The following is a 19,270-nucleotide window of genomic DNA, read 5'->3' on the forward strand; positions in this document are numbered from 1 at the left end:
ATGGAAGGAGGGAAGCAGATGAAATGGTGAGGCCACCTGCCAGGAGAGGGCTGGGGAGTAAGCCACATTTGGTATGGTGGTCTGAGGCCTAGGGCTGGGTGTGTGATGAGGCAAGAACCTTACCTTCCCATCAGCCACCTGACCAGGGCCATTGCCTGGGTGACTTCACCGTTCAGGTGAGCTGGTTGGTACATGTGACTTGCAAAGTCTCCTGGATATTCCATGACACCAGAGCGATACTGACCCCTGAACGCCTGACAGGAGGGAGGCTTTTGCACCTCTGCTTTTGTTGTTTGTCACGACACAACTAGTGGTTTGAGACAATAAATTCCCTCAGGCCACGTGAGGTCTGCCCAGGCTATAGCCATTAATACAGGTCCTACTACAGTGCTAGGACTGCACCCGAAGAGGAAACACTGAAGATGTGACAGTGGCCGGCGAGCCTGGGTGGTGATGGTGGAGTGAGTGAGTGAGCGAGTGTGTGTGAGTGGAGAGAGGGAGAGGGAGAGGGAGAGAAGAGAAGAGATCCATTGGTAACAAGGAAGTTATGACTGTATCCGGCAACCTTATAATTCACTCTGCTGGATTAAAAGGCCAACTGAGGCAGCCTGGCCCTAGGTGATAGCAAAGGCACAGCAATAGCCTGCAGTTTTGGTCACCTATGGGCCTAACATGAAAGGCTGAGAAGGGAAAAGAGCCCCCTTGTATCATTTTCCTCCAGTATTTTATTGCTGTTGACTTACATAGAAGTGGATGTGTAAGATGTTTGAGGTATGGTGTGAGCCATGGTTTCCCTTCTATCCATGGCTCCTTTGGGCTGCTACTCTTCCATGAAGAAGCCTGGGAGATGACAAGGGGAAAGTTTTGGGCCTCAGTTGCCCAGGAGTTTACAAGAATCTCTGTTAAGGAGTGAGTGAGCAAGGCATGAGGGGGCCCAGGGAACAGAGGATCCAGCTGGGATGTCTGGCAGGTTGGTGGGAGGAAGGAGCTGACCGGTCTTCTCTGTTTCTTAGCTCACCATGGCCACCCTCCTGCTTCTAAGAGTAGATTAAGGTAGGACACTTCTGAGTATCTTCTGCTTATATTGAAGGCTTATATTGAAGGTGCATGGAAAGGGAAGAGGTAACTCCATCTAAACCTTGGCCCATCTACAGAGAAGAATCTGGACCAGGTCTATCTGGTGCCTAAAGGGCAGTAGGGTGGCAGAAGGTATTTCAGCAATGATATACCTCTTAGCATGTCCATGTGCTGCAGAGTAGGACATGTGGCCTCCGTACTCTTATCTGGACTGATGACCTCTTGCCTAGTATATAGCTGCCTTCTTGCTGTCTCTTCTTTCCCATTCTGTGGGCTCCCTCTTCCCCGCAGCTGGCCATGCTCTTACAGTGTCCACTGCTTCACCTCTCCTGTGTTGGCCTTTTTTATGCTTTCCTCCTTTGTTTGGTTGGAGCACATCCTGTGGTAGCTGAAAAAAATGGCACTCAGGAAATAACTTTTTTGAGCTTTCACTTGTGCATATGTCTTTGCTCCAACTTCGTATTTGTTGTGATTGTGGTTAAGCAAGAGGCCGGAAATCAATCTCCATCAGCATTTTGCAGACACTGCTCCATTATTTATTAGCTTGCCCTGTTGCTATTGACAACTCTGGAGCCATTCTTATTCTTTTTCATAACACCTGGAAACTGGACAAGGTCTCCAATGTTTTGTTTTTCACAGTAATAGGCCTTGATGTGGGTCATTTTCTACAATTGTATGGAGAATTTGAAAACCCATTTCTGGGAACATTTTTTGAATTAAATAATCTGTGATTTCCTCTTCTCTTTGCTTGTGTTCTCTTTCTCTCTCTCTCTGGGGTGGGGAGGATTCCTTTGTGTGGATCCTGGCTCTCATGAAGGCATCATCTAATTTTTCTTCCTTTCTTTCTTATTTTCCTCCTCTTTGTCTTTTTGCTTTGCCTCTGGGACATTCACTTACTTTTATCTTCCAACCAGTCTGTTGAGTTTTTTGTTTAGGCTCTCATGCTTTTAATTCCCCAGCCCTTTTTGTTCTCCAAATGTTCTCCTAAAATAGCATCCTGCTCTTGGTTCTGGGATGCAGTATCTCCTCTGATCTTTTTGAGGATATTAAATATGTCTATTTTTGATATTTTCTCCTCCCTGCCTAATGTCTGTTTCCTCAAAGCCCTCCCTCCCCCCTGCCCCCACCACCAAAGGGTTGTTTTGGTTGCTCTCTTTCTCTCCAAGGCTGTCCTCATTGCTCCAAGAAGCTTTGTTAGCTTACCTTTAAGGGAGAGGCCTGCAGAACTGACCTGGAGGAGCCTGGGTAGGCCTTGGACTCTGGAGCTTCCCTCTGGGAAACAGCAAAGTTATGTCTTCTCCTTTCAGTGCTGGTCAGGTCCCCACCAGAGGAGACTCCCTGGGTGGCTTCTCAGGGGTGAAGGTCAGGACATTCGTGCTGTGGTGCTGAGTGGGGCTCTCCTCACAGGATGCTCTTCTTGTCCCTGGTCCAGCTCTCCAGGATAAACTTCAAGGGCCACCCAGTCACCTCTAGTCTTCTACTTCCCCTCCTGGCACACCTGGCCTCATTTCTTCTGAGCCTTACTGATTCTAGTTGTCATCCTTCCCCACTGCTAGACTCCACTCCTCTGCTTCTTCCCTGTGGCCCACAATTCGTGGTTGTCTTTTCTGCTGTACTCCAGATCCTCAGGGGTTTGAACCTTAAAAAAATAATCTCTTTTTGCCATTTTAGTGGGGTTGTCAGAGGCAGCAAGATGAGCTGTGTGTTCAGGTATCATTGTAGCCCAGAGCTGAATCTCCCTTTGTTTCCTCCCTAATTACTATTGCAAAGGACTGTTCCCAGTTCCTCCTTATGCACTCCCTTCTTTTCAAATAAAGTTCCCAAATCAGAGGTTTAAAAACTTCTTTTAGGACTGGCAGAGTGGCTTAGCCTGCTTTGTAAATGTGAAGCTGAGTTCAAACCCCCAAAACCACCCAAAACAACAACAACGACAAACCCAACAAACAAAAACTTCTCTTAGGTGATACCCCAATGGGGAGGCCTCCTTGTTGGTTCCCTGTTGAGGATGTACAGACTGGCCTGACTCCCTTTTCTGGGTAGATCCCTATTGATGAAAGCTGGGCCCGAAGGGTGAACTCTCTGGGGTTTGTCCCCAAGGGCAACCTGGTGGTTGACCCTTGTTGCAGACCCCAAGTTCAATGGCTGACTGTGCTGAGCACTGGACTGGAACCCGGGGGAACTTGGAACAAGGCCTGGTGCCAGCTTCAGAGTCTTCCTGGAATGATCCAGAGGGGTGACTGTGGGACCTGAGCTTGGCAGTGCTTGGCTCTTCCACTCAGGACTCACAGTTGTGCAAGGTAAACACAGCCCTGTCACCTCACAGGCAGGGCTGGAGACCTCACTCTCCCAAGGTAGGCAGAAGAATGTGGGGGAGGGCCTGGGGCTTGCTGGCACAGTGAGGCAAGAGGCCTGCCTGTTGGGAGACAGGTGAGTGATGGGGTGTGGGTGGGCCCAGCCACCAGTCGCAGAGCATGAAAGTCTGAACAGTCTGACAGCAGAGGACAGAGAGAACCAATTAGGTCTTTTGAGCAGGGATGTGCCATTTTAAATCTGGGGCTGGGGAAAGTTCAGTCAACCACACAGCTACCTCTTGGACAAGGCATTTATCTGGTGTTTAGCTGCAGGGCCGGCAGCTTACTTGGAATTGTAGAGCACGGTTCCCACCGGCCAAGACAGATCAATGGCCCAGACAGGCCGAAGGGCCAGAAATTAAAAGCATTAAGCTGGTGAGTGGGCAGCCGCCACTTGTCTTGGATGCTGTCTATCCTCGCTCTGCAGGGAAGGCAGCAGCAGCCCAGAGCCAGCACAGAGATGCTGCGAGTTCACGCCCCTCCCTTCTCTGCTCCTACCAAGCCCCAGGTTCCATGCTTTTTTGCCTCACAATGATAAGTGGTCCAGTCAGGTTCAAGGAGGACTCTGATTGTTCCAGAAGCAGGATCCAGAAGTTTAAGTAACCTGGGGACAGGCTTTTGGATTCATTTGGTTTTAGATTGGAAATGCCCTTTGAGGGTATGGCATGGTAGTCTTTTGTTTTAGAACAGTAGCTGGGTCCTGCCAGGACCCAGCTACTGTTAGGACCATCCAAGCTCCTTGCCTACCTCTGATGCTGCGTGTCAGGGGCTGTCTGACGGCACTGAAGTCCCTGGGTCTCATCCTGTCACTCCAGACTGCCCTGCACCATTCCCCAGGCCTCTGCCCTGATCCCAAGGCTAGAGACCTTCCCAGATCTTACAGCAGAACCCTTTACCCTGAAGGTGGGATAGAAACTATTTGTTCTTCTGACTTTAGGTTGATACTAAGCTGATCCGGGTGGAAATGTTTAAGGCCAATGTGAACAATCACTCCAGCACTGTCCTGGATATGGCCTGGTCATCGCCTCTTCCAGGATCCCCAGAAGGCAGGATAGAATTCCAGGCCTATTAAGGCTCTTTCTCAGGGAGTGGATAAAGTGGAAGAGGAGGCATGGCCATGCAGACTAGTTGGGGGAGGCATGGGGGAGGGGACATTCATCACTGCTGTTCTGTGACTAAGTTCCATTTCTGGAGACCCTTGGGTGGGGAAAGGAAACCTATCTCAGGGACAGAGAGGCGGGAGTGCAGGGGTCCTGTAAAGGCCACTAGAGGTGGTCCACTCCAAGATCCCCGGGAGCGGGGGTGTTAGAGGTGCTCAGGCAGCACTTAGCTCTGGGGTGTTCTGAGTACCGCCCACCCCTCGGAGCCCCTGCTCCTCCAGGCTGGTGCTGCTGGCCCCAGGGTGCGTCCGGCCCTCCCCTCCCGGACACCCTCCCTGGCCGCGCCACCGCCGGAGCCCCTCCCTCGCTGCGCTGCGCGTTCCGCCCGAGAGCCACCGCCGCCGCGGCGTGCTCCTGCTGCCTTCTCGCTCCAGCCGAGCCAGAAGAACGGGGGGGGGGGGGGTGTGGAGAGAGAGAGGAGAGAGAGGAGAGAGAGAGAGAGACAGAGGAGAGAGAGAGCGAGAGAGAAGAGAGAGAGGAGAGAGAGGAGAGAGAGAGAGAGGAGAGAGAGAGAGAAGAGAGAGAGAGAGGAGAGAGAGAGAGAGAGAGAGAGAGAGAGAAGAGGCAGCAGCGAGGGAAGAGCGAGCGGGGACGCGGAGCTACGGGCTGCTCTGAAGCCGGCGGAGCCTCCTCGGACAGCGGCCCCGGCGCGGGCCCCAGCAGCTCGCGTGGTCGGAGGAGACGCCGGGGCCGCCGCCGCCCGAGCGCGGCCTCGCACGCCCCTCGCCGCCGGCTCGCCTGTGCGGCCCCGGGACGCCACTGCCCGCTCGGCGGCCGGGATGCAGCTAGGGCATGGCCGCCGGGGCCCCGTCACCTGCCGCGGGGAGCGCTGAGCCCGTGAGTAGCCCGACCCTTGTCGCCCGCCTCGCCCTGCGGCGGTCATCACCATTGCGTGGAGCTGGCTGGGGGTGGGGGCACGGCCCGGGGAGGGGCGCACGGGACCCCGCAGTGGGAGGCGGGGCTGGTGAGGGCGCTGGGCTGCGGAGAGCGCCGCCAGGGACCGACCCGAGGTCGCGCGGGGAGGGATGGCGCCCTTTGGGGTCAGGGGTCCCCGCGCGGGGTCGCGGTTCCTTGGTTCCTTGGGGGCTAGGGTTCTGGCGCGTGGCCCGGCAGGGGACCAGAGAGACGATTTTGTGAATGGGAAGGCCCGGGGTCAGGCTCCATAGAGATGCCGGGGAGTTCCGCGCGCTGCGTGGCCGTGGCGGCGGCGGCGGCGGCACAATGCCGGGCTCTGGGAACTCCCCGGCGGGGGGGAGGCCGAGGCGCGCGGAGATCCCGGCCCGTGGGGCGCGTTTGGGGAGGCAGCCCCAGCCTACGCGGGTGGGAGCGGGGGCTGGCGACCCCGCAGTGGTGCAGCTTGCTTCTCGCGTAGCCGGGCTCCTCCCGGAGGAGGGTCGTTGGAGGGACTGATGACCCTGAGGAGTCGTGGGAAGGAAAAGGGCTCCCACGGCTCCCCAAAGAGGACCAGGGCCCGCAGCGCCACGGTGTGCGCGGGGGCGGGCTGGGGGCGCTCCGGTCTCCCTAGCGGCACAAGCGAGCCTCTAAGGCAGAATCGGAAAGGCTGCCTCTCCTCTTGGTCGTCCCCTGGGCGGGCGCAGCCTGGCTGAGAAAGCCGCGCCAGGGCGGTCAGCACAGCCCTGGCCCAAACTTTCTGCCCCGGTGGCCCCGGAAGGCGGCGGGGTTCGCTCGGGGCGTTTGGTGCTTGCCCCCTCGGGAGGGCGGACTCCCACGGCGTCTCGGGGCGGCACGTGGCCAAGCGGTCATTTGGGGGCTCTGGGTCTTACTCCCCACCCCATGGCGCGCAACCCTGCAATGCCGGGGCTGTCTAGGGCCCGCACACAGCCTTTGGGGGGGACTAAGGTGCGGCCGGTCGCATGGAGGGACACTGGGACGCCATCTGGTTCCGGAGCTGCCCCAGGATCCCCGGTCTCACATGGGGCGGGATGTTCCTGGGGGCCCAGTAAGGTGAGGAGGAACTCTTGAATGACAGGGCTGACCTCCCCCCGCCCCCCGCCGCCACACACACACTTCCATCCCTTTCAGTTCCCGCTTTGGGGAGAGACTCTTTATTATTTAATGGTCACTTTTAAAAAGGACTCCCGGGGCGCCAGTAGTCCAGATGCGTGAGACACCCAGTGGTGGAGGCAAAGGACAGGGATGGGACGGAGGGATTCTTTCCTGGAGCGAGCCCCCGCCTTCCCCAGCTGGAGGCGAAGTCGCTTCTAGAGTGCGCGCCGGGTCGTTAATTTCCTGCCGAAAACGCAGGCTAGGCGGGGGCCGCCCCGGGCGGGGGCGCACAACCCGGAGCCCAGGGGGCACTTAGCGCTGAGCAGGTACGAGGCTAATGGAGTGGGGTCTGCAGTAATGAGGTCTTTCAGCCAGAAGCCGGCTTCGTTTTTACTGGTCTGCAAAAAAGAAAAGAAAAAGTATAAACATTGCGGCAGAACGTGCTCTTTAAGTGTGCATCGCGGATTGGGGCGGATGTCTTAATTAGGCTGCGCTGTTAACGGGGATATTACACTAATTAAAACCAGACCCTCCAGGTGAGCGAAAATTGTGAAGGGAGAGAGGGAGAAAGTTGTACAGAAAGCTCTGGCGGATGGAAGCGGGTTGCTGGCGACCGTGGGGACACCCAGATGCCACCGGGGGCTGGCCGGGTGGGTGGGGGGCGGAGGGGCGCCTCCTTAGGGCCAGCCTCCTTCGGGCGGGGAGCTCCCCTTAGCGCAGAGGGAGGACCGAGGCTGCCGCCCCCGCCCCTCCGCGGGGACTGGAGGCCTCCCTGCGTGGGCGCCTGGGCTCACCGCTCACTCCTAGAAGCAGTGCTTAACCCCTCATTTCCTGACTGGGATCTTCTGGCAATGCTGAGCTGTCCCCGAGAGGGTGACATTGTGGGAGAGGTGGGGAACCCACGAGAGATTAGGGAGCGAGGGTAGAGCTAAAGCGGCACGCTCAGGTCGAGACCGCCTTGGCTGGGGGAGGCAGCTGCGTGCCAGGGGAAGGCTTGTCAGTGGCGCGTGGGTTTCTTCGCTGGAGCCTGCTGGAGTTTTCTGGCACGAGATGCCTGTTTTTAACAGCTCTCCCCTCCGCCATAAAAAGAGAACCTAGATGATTGGTCCTCCCCAGGGACCTGGGGCCTAGGAGTGACCTAGAGTCACCTCAGGTCTCCAGGAGAAGCCCAGAGCCCTTGAAAGGTCCCGGTAGGCCAGGCCCCTGACAGACAAGGCACCTTTGCTTGCAAACACTCTTCTCTCAGAGACCTTGGACAGAGCCTGAGCAGGGCTGGGCGAATTCACTGCCCTCCACAGGGAGCAGAGGCCCAACTAGAGGGAAGGAGGCCCTTGCCACGCAGAGGCACCAAGGACAGGGCCAGGGGCGCACAGCCGGCCCTCCCCTCTCCAGCTTCTGACAGTGTCCTGGGTCCTCTGGGGGCGCAGTGGTCATCAGCTCTGCTGAGCTGGAGGGTGTTAGGGGAGGGCTCCTGAGGCCCATTCAGAGCCATGGAAGCCAGGGAAAAGGTAATTACAGCGCGGAGACCCCCTGGCTATCACTCCCGAGTGGGCCTTCTGGCCTGCTGCGGCCACTCACTCAACTCTGAAGGGAGGTGAAACGGAGAGTTCTGGTACTCTTTGGGATATGAGGACTAAGTATGGAGTGGTCATAGAAAATGGTCTTAGCTTAGACTTCTGGGTCTTAGCTAAGCCGCACAGTGCAGTGTCACCTCTCTCCCAGCCCTGCGTTTGCCCCTGGTCCAGGGCCCCTTTGCTGTGATGTGTAGAAGTTGGCTCCTTGCTCCAGGGGATCTTGTTAATTTATCTGCTTCTCCCCCAAGCGCAGAGCGTTACTTGACCTATGCTTGTGGGTTTAGAAAGGAACGCATGTTTCAGTGAAACTCCTATTCCACCCAGAAGTGCCAGGGGCACGGAGAGGGCAGCAGGGAGAGGAAAACATGCAAGTGAGCATGGCGTGACAGTACCACATGCGAAATTGAAATGTTATTTTTCAGGGAGTGCAGCGTGGGGCTTACCTCCTTCAGCCCATCCGTGTGCCTGCAATTTTTGGTCGGTGTCTCTCTGTTTATTTATTTCTTCACTCCTGCTCGATACTCTGTTATAAAGACAAATGGAACCTGACACACAGCTGACATGCAGTGAGGAATTTTGTATTTTTAAACAAGTGAAGGAGAAAAACCATGAAACTTTTCCCTTCCACGGAGATGCTTCTCCCGAGGACCCACCTCTCCCCACGTCCTCGCCTACAGCAGACCTTTGCTCCTGGCCTGGGGCCGGGCCTCACAGTCACAGGCCATGTGCAATACCTCTTTGTACTTGACTGCAGCACCCCCCTCATCTTTGTATAAAGAAGCATGTTTTTTTCCACATGCTCATGAAACATTCAGGCGGCCTAAACATCTTTTCTTCTGCCTCTCTGAAGTTGGTTGCTCTCCCAGCCATCACTGTCTCTTCTTTATTTATAACTCTCTGGTCCCATCTCCTTGTTTCACTATCTTCCCCACCCCCACACTTTCTGGGGCGTGTGGGGTTTGCAAGGTTTCCTGTCGTGTTGCCTGTGAGAGTTGAGGACAGCTGTCAGTTCGTAGTTGAATGGTGGTAATAGCTGAATCTGCCATGGGCTTGCTCTGTGTCAGGCACCTGAGGACAGGGCGAACATCCTTCCTTAAAAAAAAACCTCCTGCTCAGACTGATGTGCTTGTAAAATAAGCACCTTTTCATGCAATGCACTTAGTAAATTAGCGTGTTATCACAGTTTCCCCAACACTCAAGCTGACACCAAAACATGCCTTAGAAGGAGATTCGAGCTAAGAAAGAGCATAAAATTTGTTACTGTATTTGGAAGTGTTTCCTCTGGTAGTCCAGGGCAAGCTCACAGTGTGTACATGGTATTTTGCAAAGTGGTGCCAGTGTCTGATGTCCTAGAGGATGGAGCGGAACTAGACACCTCTTGGGTAGAAGCCAGGGGGACTCTGTGGAAAGGGCTCACAGCCTGGGAAAGGATTTTGGATTCCATTTTAGCCCTTGGGGTCTAAAGGTGTGCCCCACTGTGCCATCAGACTCTTGTGACCTTATTGACTGTGGAGATTGCAAATGCTCAGATGTAAATGTCTGTGTCCTCCAAAAGCAAAAATCTGCTCTGTGGGCCTGGACTTTGGTCCCTTCCTGTGAGGCCTAGGGACCTCTGGTCCTCTTGGTAGTGTGCCATCTGGTTGCTCCTTGTTCTCCAACTCTGAGGGGTTGTCCTTGCCTTCCTTCCTCCCTCACTGTCACAGCCCCTCCAACTCCTCACTCCAAATGTTGGCAAAGAGGTGAGATATCAAAGGCAAATCATAGAGAGGTGGCAGAGAAAGAAGGGACGAGAAGGGCTGATTTGCAGAGTTCTCCACTTAGGGGAACAGCAAACTATGGGTTCTGGGAGGCTCTTTAGAAGTTAAAAATAAAGAAGAAACCTCTTTCCCTTGGATCTAGTCTACACTCCTGCATGGCACAGGGGTGGCTCCTGTGGATCCCAGCTGGGATGGGTGGTTTTCAGGTGCTGTGGTTCTCTTAGCACTAAGAGCAGAGATGTCCTTGTTGCTAATTTTCTTTCAAGGTTTAATTATTTAAGGCCGGAACCTGTTCCCAGCAGAAGAAAGAAGGAAGGAGAATGTGCACATAAAGTATCAAGCAGAATTTCACCAGCTAACTGCTCAGCTCAGTGGCTGTGCCGAGACCTTTCTCTGACTCCAGAAGAGCTGAGGCCACTGTCCTCATGACCTGTTCTGGTCAGCAGGAGCCTGACACCTGGGGAGGAAGCCCACCACTTCTGGTAGTGTTGGACAGTGCCTTGTAGCCCGTGGAAGATGCAGGTGGTCAGATCTGTCTCTTTCAGCCCTTTTAGAAAGCAGTCCTGTTTATAGGTGCAGGAACTGCCTGGGCCTAGACACCCACAACCACCATGTGCTGCATGGTTTCATCAGGTTCCTTCTGGGAAGTGATTGAGATCGGAACATGGGTCTTCTGTGCCTTTTATTTCTTCAAGACGTTTCGTCTTGCTTTAAACAATCACCTCCACCAAAATAAACATAGAAGAAGTAACCTGGATCCCCAACTTCAACTGCCTCCTACAGGGCTGTCCACACAGTTGTGCAGGCAGTGCATTGCACAAGCCTAGGACACAGATTTCTAGCTGTGAAGAGCTCAGACACCAGGGGCTGCAGCCCTGCCCACCAAAGTCTCCTTGTCTGTGATCCCATGAGAGCGAGAGGTGGAGATAGCAGGAATGGTGGCCCTCTGGGGTCTGAGTGCTTCTTCTGCTGTCTCCCCTGAAATTCTTTGGGTACCAGATAAAAGATATGGTTCCCTGGGCCGGGCCTCATGTGGCATAATTTTCTTTTAGACAAGGGTAATGAGAACATAGAGAGGAAGGCTGTTCCAGGCAATTAAGGCTTTTTTTTTTTTTCCATAAAAAACTCTTCCGTTGAAGCCCAAAGACAGAAAGTTTACTTGAATTTAAAAGGTGAATTCAATCTGGGGAAAGCTTTAAAGAGGAATGCACACCTAGGCACGTTTAAAAGTCATTTAGAAATGATTTCTCACCAAACTTTAATAGTTTGAAAGCCTTACTGAATGCAAATGAGGTTTCTCTACTGGATTACACAGGGGAAAAAAATCTGTTTTTCCTGGTACTTTTCTCTTAAGAATTAGGTACAGGGTGACACTCCAGGGGACATTGGAATCGAAGCGCCTGCTGGTGACTTCTTCCTCCCCCGCCCACTGCACACCTGTTTGTTGTTGTTGACATCAGGAGAAGGACTTGCTAATCTTCTGTTTTCAGCTCAGAAGCATCACGATGACTTTTTAAATACTTCACGTGAGATTGCCACGCATGCCACTGTGTCCCCTCATTGCCAGTTCCTTGAGATCACAAGGGAAAAGGAAACAGGATGGTGCTTTCAGCTGGGTCCGTGCACAGGTTCCTGATGGCCTCCACTGAGGTCTGACCCACTGGCCGTTGCTGCCTACCTTTCCCCGAAGGCTTGATCTGAACTTTGTAGAGTTGGCTTTCGTAGCAAACTGTGAACGGTCTTGTCTCTGAGAACGGACATGTCAGACACCTCCTGCACCCCTCCGCCCATTTTTTTAGGAGCCGCCCTCCACCCTGTGACGCATGCAGAGAGATGATCTTGTTACAACTCCTGTTGAACTGCCTTTTGTGAGACCTCAGGCCCACCGGGGACAGCAGCACAATCTGTCAGTACCGTCTGTGTGAAGACAGTGAGGCCACTGTTGGCTTCTGGCGCTGGCAGGGTGGCTGCCCACTGTGGGGAGGGGATGCAGACTTCTCGACCTTGTCGCCCAGGGCAAGCTCTGAAACCCCAGGTTGCCCAGGTGAAGTGTAGGTCTGCAGTGAAGATTCAGTGATAGGTGCAGAATGGCTGCACTATGTCTGTGTGATCGGTGCCTGGTTGTGTGGTCTGTGGCCCTTCACTGATGCTAGGGTTAGAGGATGGTCGGGGTAAGGAAGTAGGTTGTGAAGTGGTTCCTCGGTGCAAAGAGATGGTTTGTAAAATGGAGGTTTTTAAAATGGCTCCAGGTGACCTTATAGCTGCTGGGCTGGGAACCACTCTCTATAGGTAGAATGTGCTGTAGCTGAGGTGGGGACAGGAGAGAAGCTCTTAATCACTTGAGGGCCTGCAAGATCCCCAGGGAGAAGCCTAGCAGCTTATGTTCTCAAGAGCACCCTGTGACCAGGCAGGACGATGTGAGCAGGAGGGACACCTGGCTGGGACATCACAGGGGTGGGTGGGTGGGGGCGTTCCTGTCTGTGGCCCCCAGCTCCCTCCCCATGCTTCACACCAGGCAGGAGTCAAGAGAACCACCAGGAGAGGGGGCTCTGCTGCAGGTCCCTTTGCTGTTGCAAAGGGTGCTGCCTTAGAGATGGGGCCAAAGTCAAGGCCAGCTGATTTTCACGATGAAGGAAGGAGAATCTTGAGCCTCATTCCTGTCGCCTTTCCTGGACTTCTCTGAGCCTGTGGATTGCTGATGGTGCTTCCTTCTTTGGCTGAGCGACTCCATCCCACCTGCGTTCATCCTGGAGATGTTTTTGTGTCTCAGAAATCAGTGCAAGAAAAAAGAAAGCCCAGCTTTGCAAGAAATAAGCAGAAAGCCTGCACCGTCTTTCTAGAATATTGATTCTCCCTCATTGATGTGATATCATTAAGCATGGCTCAGGGGCCTAATGCAGAAACAGGCCAGGGGGAACCAGGACCCAAAGGGGTGGTTCCCCACTCAAGCCGCTCATGGTTGGCACTTCCCAGATGCATTTTCTCAAGTGGTTTGTAATGGGACAGGTCGTGCCTGATGTCTGCCTCGCCGCGGTGCTATCCAAGGGTACATTAGTCAAGTATTTTGGAATTTTAGCAGAATAGAGAAGTAGTGCTGGAGAAACTTGAGGTGAGAATTATTGTCAGTGGTGTAATATTATAATCAACACTCCCTGACAGCCAAGGCTGTATCCAGCTTTATTGTACGGAAGTCTGTCTGATACATCGACAGCTGCGAGCCTTCAACGATGGCCAAAAGGCAGAAGGCAAGAAGCTGGATGGCTAGTGCCCCCGTGTTTGGTGGGGGTGGGGAGCCTGTTGTCCCTTCCTGGCTGGGACAGCTAGGGTGGTGAGGGGTCCTAGAGGTCCTAGCTTTGGAGGATTAGATCTGCTTTCTCAGCAGCTGTCCTCCTAAGACACTGAAAAATGACGCACACAGACTCTGCATCCTTTTGACTGCAGTATCCCCATCCATGGATGGGGGACTTCTGGCCAGTTTGCCAGGAAGAATGGGAGAATACGTATCTAGCTGCTCAGGTGCGTGGATGGGGCTGCAGACATTGTCCGTGGCTTTTCCGACTGCTGCATGCTTAGGCTGCTAAATGCATGTTGCAGAGGTGCCCTCCCTTCCACCCCCCCACCCCCAGGTTGAAATCTCACTTTGAAAATAGGATTGTCTCCTTAGAACAGACAGAACTAAATAGCCAAATCAACGTTTGCATGGTAGCCATGCAGCCCCTCCCCCTTCAGCCCCATCCTTCTCTAGTGAGAAGTCACCAGGGAGACTGACTGGGAGAACTCTTTTCTCCCCCTCCCCGAACATGTTTTGCCCAAATCCCACAAAGAAAATGCGTAAGACCAGCTTTGGAAAATTTCAGCCCCGAAAGATGATTTTTTTTCCCAGACAGTAATAAGCACTAGAAAATGAAGGCTATAAAGGAAGTCTTTAGGTAATTGCTGTAAGTATAATGTTTGCCACTTTGAGATGCATTAATATATACTAGGGGAAGGAGCGAGCCTTGGAGCCTGTGGCTCAGTTTCTGGGAACTTGGGTCTCCCCTGGAGACGCACACCTAAGAGTGGTCCCTGGGTCCCAGCCGGGGCCCAGTTACATCATGAGGCCTGGAGGGAAAATTATTACCCTTGCTTGCCAGGGTTTCTTTTCAGGCCTGGCCTGTCTTGCAGGTAGGTGAGGGAATGCCAGAACCACCCCAGGGTCTGGCTCATCTTAGTGGAGTCTGAGAGGCCAGCATGGAGACCCTTGACCCAAGAAAGGTGCTACACAGGGCCCCTTCTGCCACTTCCCTCAGAGTTGCAGCTGACTCAGAGTTCAGCTGTAGCACCACCCTGCAGCTCCTTGGGGTCAGAGCAGCCAGAGCGAAGCCGCACTCCTCCCTTCCCCTGGATGACCCTCCAGCCTCTTTCTCCTTCTCCTGCTGCCTAGCTCTCATTTCCTTCCTTCTCCTTCAAAGCCACTGCTCTCTGGTGTCAGGCAGCGCAGAGCTCCGAGCAGCCGGGAAGAAAGATTTACGGTTCTTCTCTGCCCCACTTGATGGACAATTAAGGCTGCACAGACTCGGAGGAGAACGGCGTCATTGGAGTCTGGATAAATCAGTCACCTCCGCTTAGATGGCTAAGCCAGACTCCTCCCCCAGGCCTTGAAGGCAGGAACCTGTTGGGTGTGCGTTAGAAGGTTCCGGAATAGACCGTGCAGGGATCTGACATGCTCTGAGCGCTACCAGAGTGAGGACCTGAAGACTGTGGGTGCTCTCATGAGCAGAGCTGATGATGCTGTTGGAATTGGGGAGAGTTCCCAATAACACATTAGCAACTGGCCACCATGAGAGCCACAAATCCAAATGGTTAGGAGTCAGAACAGTGGCCTCACTCTGCATACGTGAGGAATCTGTGTGCATGGGCGTACATGTATATATGCGTGTGGCGTGTACCCAGATGTGCGTCCGTACATCCTGCAAGCGTGTGTGCACCGCGTGCATGTTCACACAGGCAAGTGTGTTCCTGCCTGTGCATGTGACCACATGCACATGTGTCATTGCACGTGTGTGCATGCTTGCGTCTCTTCTAAATCCTCATGGCCTCCGAGAGGCTGCCAGGAGCCAGGCTTCTGAGCAGCAGCCCAGCCCTTCAGCCGTCCTCCTTCATTTGTTCTGCATGTTATTTCAGTACCTTGAAGGCTCTGGTGATTTCCTCAAGGAAACTTTGTAGAAACGAGGTGCCTGTGCTCCCCGGGCCTCCCACTGGCTAATTGCTGATATGATCCCGCGTGGGAGACTTGTCATTCCTGGAAGCCTCTTTATTTCATGTGTTTCCCCTCCTCTTTCCCCACCTCTGCCACCTCCCCGCCATGGTCTGATTTCCACGACGACGGCGATGGAGCTGCTCCATGTGAGGTGCAGGCTGCGACATTAGTGGTTATTCAGCCAGCCAGCATGCCAGGCCTTTCATTAACTCGGATACTACAATTACGTGCACCGAAAGGCTGAAAGGGCCATTTAGGATTTCTCTCCCTTTAAAAAGCGACTCCTCTTTTCACAGCCATGCAGCCCAGCTTTTACCACTGCAGCCGTGACATGGGGCCTCACTGGCCACCAAGGGATCTTCCGCACCCCTGGTTCCAATCTGCAATAAACACACGGTGCAGGCCTCAGGCAGATGGGTGGGCCGGGGGCTGCCATTGTTCTGCTGTGGGTGCTTTGCAGCAACCCAGGTGTAAGGCACTAACAGTGGCACTGCCTTCCCAGCAGCCTCGCCACGGGCCTGATGGTGGCATGTGTGTGTGTGTGTGTGTGTGTGTGTGTGTGTGCATGGATGTGCACACCCATCCACAGGCGTGAGGATGTCCCTTGATAACAAAAGTTTCCTGCTTCCCTCTACATAGAGAAGGGTGGCCCCAGGAAAGTGGCTCCCATTTGCCTCCACTGAAGGCCCAGGGAATTTCTGAATATGGGCAGTGGCTGGTGTTGTTTTGTGTGGGGGCAAAGTTGCCCTGGTCCCCTGTACAGGCACATTCACAGGGCCCTCTGTGTGTGTTTGCATGGCTGTGCGTGTGGGATCGGCATGCTTGCAGGGACCACCTAACCCTCTCTCCTGCTTGGGAAATGGGTGTGACAACTGGTATGCATTCTTGGTGTGTCAGAGTGAATGTTTGGGGTTCTGAAGGGTCTGGGTTGTGGCGTAGGTGAGTACCTGCGAATTCCTGCACCTGCCAGGACTCCTGGGGGTGGACACTGAGCTGCGTGGATATGTTGGAAAGGTAGGGTGACACAAGGAGGTTTATTTCCTCCACTGTTTTATGACTTTAAGGGGTCCCTGTCTTTCTCCTAGCAACCCAGAGATTGGGGAGGGACATCCCAACTTTTGTGGAGGCACACCAGCTCAAGGTCACCCTTCGGGGGTAGCAGCCCAATCCAGGGACTTATGACTGTGGGACTGAGGTGAGATACTGGCAAAATCAATTGGGGGGGTCTTGAGGCAGCTCCTTGGACACTGTCCTGTCCCCCACATAACTCATGAGGCCATTCTTGAGGGATGTATTTTCTCCAAGAAGGCAGGAACTCAACCCACCCAAGCACCAAGCAACCGAGCAACTCACAAACTTAGTGGTTTAAACTTCCCTGAAGTTGCCATGGTTACATGCCAGGCATGCGTGGTGCCTGGGTTTTTGTTGCTGTCTGTGGAACCACTTGGAGTGGGAATTGAAGCCTTCTGTGTGGCCTCTGAGGGAAGCTGGACCATCTGAAGGGCCTGCCGTGCTCCTGCGTGGAGGGAAGGAACCAGAGACTGGGGATTTTCCAGGACCATGGAATGTGAGCTTCTGGTGTGGCACTTGTGAGATGCTAGAGACAGAGTCGGTCTCCCACGCTAAAATAATTATAGCCAGGAGAACAGAGAATACATCATTCTAAGTTAAGGTCCTTAACAACAAGGCGGGGGGACATGCGTGTACGTGAGTGGCTGTCTCTGCAGGCATGGGCTTCTTCTCCCAGTGCTCTTTCGTACCTGGCAGTACCTGGGCAGCGGCAACCTGAAGCACACCGTCAGCCACCTTCAGCGGGTGGCACTTCCTGCTATGCTGGTCGTGCCCAGGGAATGCTCTCTGATGGTGACTCTGCAGGGGACTCTAGGGAGCAGTGATGGTGCGGGATGATGGGAAGAGGGTGGATCAGGAGGCATGAAGAAGCCAGATCAGGATCCCCCTGGCTCCCTCCTTCCTGCTCCTCAGCATGGGGCCCTCAGGAGCTGCTGGGGCCTCTTTCTCCTCTCTGCTGAGGCTCTGTGGAGGGAACTCAGAGTACCCATGTTATAGTTTTGGCCAAAACAATCAGCCAAAAAGTAGAAGAAGCCTGTTGTGGGCAGTGTACGCCCTGTGTACCCTGTTTTGTGGCTCAGCTGCCTTCCCTCCCAGAGGGATAGAGTGACTGGCCATTTTTGTGTTGGGGGCGGACAGCCCAAGAGCTTGTGAAGGTGTCTGCTCTCTGCTGACCAAGGCTGAGGCTGCCCTTCTCACACAGCCTGTGTAGGGCACTTATCAGTGACAGTGGATTCAGGGATGGGATCAGGTGACTTTGGTGACAGATGGGGGCCTTCCATGGACCACACACAAAGTAGTCCCTATTCCTCCCCCTCTTCCGCCTCCTCACCAGGGTCTCCCTTTCCCCCTTCAGGTGGGCAAGCTCTCCTCGACCCTGGTGCTGGATGACCCACAAGGCCACATGGTGGCAGTGGGGGTCACAGAGGACTCATTTTAGGCCAGGGCTCTTTTTTCTTTTCCTTGCACCAGGCCTGGAACAGAAAAAGCCTTCTGCCAGTCGTAAGGAGGACTGTCTCTCCCTCATCTTCTTACCCACCAGCCCCCATTCATTATAAAGGCAAATCCCAGCTCCCTGGGCACAGGCATCGAGAGGACCAGGTTCCCCACTCTAGCCAGACCTGCTTGCCCATGGTAGGGATATTTGGCTGCAAGCTGGGTGGTGAGTGTAGTCCTTACATAGCCTTTCAGCAAAGGTACAAGAGCATGGTGTCAGGGCAGGTGCTTCCCCAGTGAGAAGTCGGGGCTGTGCATGTGCAGCAAGAAGGGCCCTCCAGAGAGAGGAGGGAGGCCAAGAACACGGGTGACCGTGAGTTTGTCTTGGAGCAGCTGAGGAACTGATTGAGAGGCCAGACCCATCTGCAACTCGGGATGCAGAGAGGCTTGATGCCTCTGCTGTGTCTAAGGTGAGTGGGCACGCATACACACTGGCAGGAAGGACTTGCCCGTCTCTCCCCACACTTTTCTGGGAGCTGTAATCAGCACTGATAAGGAAGAATGGGACATGACAGGTCCAGGTAGGTGTTTGTACACATGTCTCCTGTGCTAGCTCGTTAGTGCTTCGAAGGCAGGAACCACGGCTGATCTTGTTTTTCCCCAGAGCACCTAGATCAGTGCTCACTCACAGAAGGCTCTCAGTCAATATTTGTGGGATTCTGAGAGCTGGCTGAGGGGTGGAATAGGGACCTCCATGGCTTCTTACTCTTTCCTGGCTGGCCCTCTGGACAGTGGCCAGCCGGGCTGCTATGTTCTGGGTATTTCTGTCTCTAGCAGCTCTGTGAAGTCCACTGGTGTGGGAGTAGGTACAGGAGCCCTGGGTCCCTGGCTGGTGTCACATCATACTCCATGCCTGAGAAGATGCTCCAGGATGCCTGAGAGGGCCCAGAGGGATATAGGCATAGCTTATGTGTAGGAAAGCCACTGTGGTTTCTGGTCCAGAGAGGAAATGGACCTTGGTTCTGCCTGTGGGGATGTCAATGGTAAGGTGGGTGCCCTGTGGGTGCTGCCATATAAGCTTGCTTCCTTTTTCCTCAACGTGAACCTGGGAGTGTGTGCAATCATCTTCCTGTAGCCAGAGTTGGCTGCCAAAGACCACCTTCAAAAGGTGTGTGTATGTGTATGTGTAGGGGTGTCTCACTTTTACCATTGAGCCACCCCTCTTTCCTGAGTTTGGAGTGAGGAGAAAGTACTAGGAAGGTTCTGGATTGCTCTGGAAGATGCTGGACTGGCTGGCAGCAATTTGGAGACTCCTCCCTCCAGGTGCATGACCCCAGGGCTGGCCACAGTGGAGGCCGTCTGCAGGGCAGTCACTTGTGATTATTGATGCTAACGGAAAGCAGGGTGACATGGACGATTCAAGATGGCAGACCAATCAATACTATTTATATTTAGCCTGTGGATGTGCTGTGGATTTCTCTGCTGGCAGGTTGGACTTCATGGTTATGTTTTGTAGAATCCAAGACTCTGCTGCCCGAAGGCCAAGGGCTGCCACCTTGCCCTCTCTCCAAGAAAGTTTCTGGAACACACAGGGCCTTGT

At 54.1% G+C, this 19,270-nt stretch overlaps 1 protein-coding gene across 3 annotated transcripts in view; it reads left to right on the forward strand.

Annotated features, from left to right (window-relative positions):
- Positions 1 to 5,119: 5,119 nt before the first annotated feature.
- The window catches only part of Rbfox3 (RNA binding fox-1 homolog 3), a 418,266-nt gene continuing 404,115 nt past the window's right edge, over positions 5,120 to 19,270 (forward strand). For 2 of the 3 annotated variants that reach the window (XM_074044972.1, XM_074044976.1), the window contains exon 1: positions 5,121 to 5,425. The gene's annotated coding sequence lies outside the window, so the exon portion shown is untranslated. Of the gene's footprint in view, positions 5,426 to 19,270 lie in introns of all 3 variants that reach the window. The other variant, XM_074044974.1, reaches the window with a different exon arrangement.

The sequence above is a fragment of the Castor canadensis genome, chromosome 11 (genome assembly GCF_047511655.1).
Source record: "Castor canadensis chromosome 11, mCasCan1.hap1v2, whole genome shotgun sequence".
In the NCBI taxonomy this organism is placed as follows: Eukaryota; Metazoa; Chordata; class Mammalia; order Rodentia; family Castoridae; genus Castor; species Castor canadensis.